This window comes from Lepisma saccharinum, chromosome 10, assembly GCF_977018435.1.
Source record: "Lepisma saccharinum chromosome 10, izLepSacc3.1, whole genome shotgun sequence".
Classification (NCBI taxonomy): Eukaryota; Metazoa; Arthropoda; class Insecta; order Zygentoma; family Lepismatidae; genus Lepisma; species Lepisma saccharinum.
The window spans coordinates 26,484,066-26,490,065 of record NC_139238.1 but is presented as its reverse complement, the minus strand read 5'-3'; positions in this window follow the sequence as shown (position 1 = coordinate 26,490,065).

Genomic DNA, 6,000 nt, shown 5'->3' with positions numbered 1-6,000 from the left:
TGGAACTGTTTAGAACAGCCCTTGAATGTGCCGTCTAAGAAGAAAGAGTCTCTGGACTGTAATAACTTTCTGACATTGTCACTTCCAAACACCATGCATTTCTTTCCATTATCCAGAGTTACGTCGAACATAAGGGAAGCTCGCCCCGTCGGAAAGTCGGAGCATCTCCTCATTGAAAGAAATTTCGGAACTGTCGGCCGGATTTTGCGCACATTGATAAGATGTAAATTCCATTGTTCATTGACGTTTTCACTGAATCCTTGCACTTGAATTGCCGTTCCTTCACACACCGCCAGTAGATAATGTTCTCAGTTTGACGGCCAACAAGGTACCGATATCCGTCGAGCAGAAGACTGGGTTTACTCTTGTAAGTAAGTCGTGTTTACTTTCATTTGAAAAAAACTGCACAAAAACAAAGTGCTCTGAACCACGACTTTCTCACTACAAATACTTTCCAAAGAATGAACCCACTTTACAAATTTCAACTTCCTCCTTGCCCGCACTTTCATATGCTAGGGTGACTCAGTTGTGTGACCTTCACGTGAGCTATCTAACGGCTTCTCTTCTGTGTGCGCTCCAAATACCGTGCACTCGATACACACGTAATCAACATTTGAATAGATATAATAGCGGGTTAGTCAAAAAGGAGAAGATTTCAAAATCTTATTTCAAACAAACAATACACGAGAAAAACATAATCCGCACACCCTAAGGGGACCCGCAGGATTTTTCTCAGGGGGGCAGTCACAGAAACTTTTTTTATTATTATTATTATTATTATTATTATTATTATTATTACTGCTATTGTTTTTATTTTTGTCGTTGCTGTTATTATTATTACATTACTATTGCTGCTACTTCTACTTATGTTTTTTGAATTACATACATTTGTAATTTCCATATTCTGTATATCGATATACAATTTGCATAACTGTATACTTAGCATTAATTCATGTAGAACAAATAAGCTGTGTTTTATAGTTAGATAACCCTACTTCAAATAATAATAATAATAATAGTTGCTGTATCTTACGGTCTTTAAGTTACAGAAAACAATACTTTTTTGTTATAAAATATCTGTACAATTTCACCATTTGAATTACATTAACTCTTTCCAGAAATCTCAGGGGGCGGGCAAGCGTCCCCCTGGCCCTCCCCTGCGGGCGCCCATGCGCACATCGTTGGATACATTAAGCTTCAAAGTTTTGTAGTATGACAATTCGTTTCTTTGGTGCACTAACAATTTTTGGTGTGCTACAATTTGCCAAGTGTGAATTCATTGTATACAAGTGGAACGCAAAATTCGAACCTTCTGTCACGGTCGTCAGGTTGGCAATGCCTGCAACTTGTACGACTGCATATCCACAACACACGAAAGCCTAGAACTGTTTCAGATCTTGGAGAGTAGCAAGCATACTGTTTTTTGAGGAATGCACAGATTTTCTAGGGCTCTCGGATACGCTCGACATTTTCATCGAACGTCCCGTGAGCGACCAATGCTTTTCCCTTTGCATATGCAGCCGTCTTCGACGAATTTCTTATGTCACTCGTAAATTTCTTATTACGAGGCGGATGTTTGTTGAATCTACGGCGGAATTCAAGTAGCACTTCCACAATGGATTCACACTTTTCAAATTGTCTTGTCCTCACTTACCTGCAACAAGAAAAAAAGCGTGCACGAAGACACCAATTGTCCTACAACAAAACTTTCAACCTTAATTAGTGGCGGTGATTAGGGGGGCGAGGAGGCAGTTGCCCCCTCGTTTTTTGCCACTTTTGCCCCCACACTATGCTAAACCTTATCTACAAAGGGAAATAAACTGTCCTTGCCCCACAGTTTTGGGACCTTGCTCCTCTCCCCCGGTTTTGGAAACCAATCGCCGCCACTGACTTAATCTATCCAATGATATGCGGATTATGTTTATGAAGTGTAGCCTATTGTTTGTTTGAAATTACATTTTGAAAGCTGCCCCTTCTTTTTTACTATTCCAGTATATTCTCTTTTTTTTTTGTAAACATTTCTTTCAGTACTTAAACGTCCATGACTTCATATACACTTAAAAATTTTACAAGTCTTCCGTTAAGATGTATGAAGATCCATCCTACCCCCCCCCCACGCCCTCCCCTACACACACACACACACTTTTCGCATACACTTATGGTTGAACAACTGCCTTCGATAACATTGTAGCACAGTCATTAGGTGTTGAAACAGGCGAACAAAAATTACCTGTGAGAAACAATTATGTTTCTTTCGAACTCCAAAAGTGGCTAGAATCGGAAGGGGAAGTTCAACGCAACGTATAACCTTGAACCCAGAACGTACCTCGAAACCTTCCTACCGGCAAAACCTGTGGAATTTTAAGAGTGGAATTCCTATTCAAATTAAGAGCACACGTTACGCAAACCCACAAAAAAAATATTCCTAACTTGATCGTTGCTGGAGATAATAGTTGCTTGTGAAACCTGTGCAAAAAAAAGCCAGAAGTTGTTGATCAGAGGTTGTTAGCTGGGATGCTGCTTGTTAAAGAAACAGATGTCGTGAAAAAACCGTGGGAGGGAAGCTTACAGAGAACGTAACTAAAAGGTTGCTCGTGTGAAATTCCATAGGAAGCTGCTTCATAACTTGTTTCTCTGTCAGAAGTTCCTCAGAAGCTTCAACCATGGGATCCTGGACGGTCACTTTGCTCACAACTGCGGTCGTTTGCACCGTCGAAGCCGCACAAATTCGTAAGTTGCCTATTCCACATATTCTAAGGACGTGTCCGATAGGTGGAAGACCATACTTTAAGCGAGCATCCTCCGAGAACGGTCTCGCAGTTCGGTCTTGAAGTTGTGGACTGGAAGTGAAAGCCTTTCGAATTGCACTTCGACTGCAGCGCCAAAACGATCAGTAGATAAAGCTAAGGACATATTGTTTTTCCCGAGTTTCAAACACTTGTTCTTTACCATAGTCAGATCACATAGTCTTTTCAAGTGTTCTCACACATTAGAACAACTTCAACCAACAACTTGCTTAATTTCTACCTACGTGATTTCAAACAAATGAACAACGAGCCCACAAGTCAAGTACTCAAGCCTGCAACGATGCGTGCTCTGCGATGTGGTCTCGATTGCTTGTTTCATTGGCGCTTTCGAACTGCACTAGGTGACGTCACTTCCGACAAGACCATACTTTAAGTATGCTCTTTACCTCTCGGATACAGCCTCCGCCTCAGCAATGCATTTTTTGGAATATTTGAGTTTTGTTATTCATCTTCCACTTTCGGCTAATCGCGACGATAAGGATGAGTAAAGATATGATTGATGAAGGGACTCTCAGAAAGTTAGGCCCATGCCCAGGTCGGGATTCGAACCCGAGACACCTAGCATCGTAACGTTCTGTGCTAGCCACTTCTCGCCACGTGGATGGACACTTCTTTGTAGTAGTACAGGGGTGAAACCAAGAACAAGACAAGACTTGTGTTAAATCCTGACCAGGAGAGACTACGGGAGATTTCACACCGATGCGACAAGCGAAACGCGACACTTCAGGTATTCTCCAATCTAACGCAGGCTTGTGCGGTCTGCCGTGCCGCTACTGTGTGAGATGTTGCTGTTGCTCGGCTAATTCCCAAGCGGCAAGTGTCGCGTGTCGCTTCGGTCTCAAATCTCCCTCACACCGAAGTGACACAGGTCCCTTTAGTCTATAAGAGGACATTCTCGAAGCATACGCGACGAACAGACCGAGGCGACACGATGATATTGAGAAAACTGGCCAATCCAAATGGCACATGCAGCTTGTCGTATTACTTTGGTACGGAAAAACTGCATTTATTTGTGAATTTTCCATATAAAGTGAAACATCTGGTTTCGGTGTGAAATCTCACGACCCGTGTCACTTGGAAGCGAAATATATTGACTGTTTCGTACCGAAGCCACACAACAACCTTGCACGTACCGCTCGGATTAATCACTTCAGCTAAAGGTAGAGCGTACTTTTTTCTTACATTTTCGTAATAATAAGCAGTGATTCAGTTCTCTCTATAATTAATTCAAAATAATGAAGGAATTTAACTATCACCCGTTTTAATAACTGCTAATACAGTAATATATAATAACATTTTATTTCATTAAGCCGGCTCCCGCGGTGGAGTGGTTAGCACATCGCGCTATGACGCCAGGGGTCGCGGGTTGGAATCTTGGCCTGGGCATGGATGTTTGTGAGTGTCCATTCATCAATTTCATCATATCATCACTCATCTGCATCTTAGCAAATTAGCCAGAAGTGGCACAAAAAGCGAAGTAAAATAAAGCAAATCAATCAATCAATCAATCCATCTATTTAATTGAAACATGTGTGTACGCAGAGGTTAATTGATTCGCACACGTAGGTACTTCAAAGATTAACACGAGGATAGAAAATAATAACGATTTAATACTAAACTTACAAAGACCATTTCTAAGATGGCTGAACACATTTCTCATCATAAACAAATTTACAAACAATTGTATATCGATTCAGATGTTATGCCCACTTGACAAAACTCAACAATGGAGACGTGTAGAGCTACAGAGCTGTTGTCATAGGCGTCAACTTTGGGGGGGGGGGTGAAGGCACTTTCTGCCACCCCAAAATTCAAGTAGAGTGAGTGTCACATTGTATAGCCTACTTTTTTACACATATAAGATATTGTTTATGCCAACCTTGCCCCGCAAAAATTTACTTTGGCCCCAAAAATTTATCTTACGTTGGCTCATCTGCCTGTTGTAATGTAAGATACTATTGTTGTAACGGCCTCCCCGATGGTGCAGCAGTAGCGTCGTCACCTTGTAATCAAGGGGTCCAGGGTTCGATACCCGGTGGAGGTACATAGTGGTTCGGATCCCACATTAAACTGTACGTCTAGTCCCGATTAGCCTTACTGTGTATAAAGTGCACTTGAAACACCAAATCAATCTATCTATTGTTGTAACGAATATCAATATCTTACGGCTATTTTAATAGTTAGTTAGTCAACAATATGCTGTGGAATGGTGGTGACGTACTTGGGCAGTCTAATCGAAATTCACACTTATTTTAATTTGCAGGTGCATAAAAATTAGTATTATTATAGTATAATAATGCCTATGACAATCCCCCTGTGAGTTTGATATTCCCTCCGGAGATAAGTGGATGGATTCAACACTGATGTCAAGTAGGACGGGACTTTCTCCCCTGACCACCTCCTCTGTTGGCGCCCTTGGTCTTACGAGAAAGAAATAGTTCGTAAAATTTTACGTAATATATAAATAGGCTACATGGTATGTGGTAAATTCTCTTTCAGATAAATTTTGTTCGCTAAACTTAGAAGAAATTCAAAGTATTTAAATAATCTAGTTTTTATAGTATTGTAAGTTTTATTCCGAATATAGGACACTTCTCCATAACAGACATTTTTACTTTGTTGTTGTCGGTTATACAGAGACTCTACTGTACTACTCTTACTTGTACACCTTTTACATTAGAATGCATATGCACACTCCATTTAATAATGAAGGAAGATTTCAGATTTAATGCAGCACATGATGTTGAAAATTTTAACTGGCTGGGAGGAGGAGGTGTTTAGTTGGGCCTAGGAGTCAGCTGGGGAATGCTTTGCAAGAATTTCTGCTAGCTGGGGGATACCCCCATATCTCCCTCTCACTTCAAGACTGTTTTAATGTGACCTGTTGATACCAGAATTACTTGCAATTGCGAGTATTGTTTTAGGAAAAAGACCAGCATATTGATGAAAGTTATATGAAGGAATTGTACTCCCTGATGACAAAGTAATGCCTTGTGAATCCTTGTAATCAAGGTGTTCCAGATTCAATCCCCAATGAAGGCACAGTGTGGGTTCAGTCCCAATCTTCATGTCTGGGCATAAAGTGTACTTACACATTTTTTTTTCCTGAGAGAAGGCCAATTTGGACACGTTTCAAAAGTTACACAAGTGTTAAATGAGTTATGGTAACTGGCTGTCCCATAAGTTTCATTAT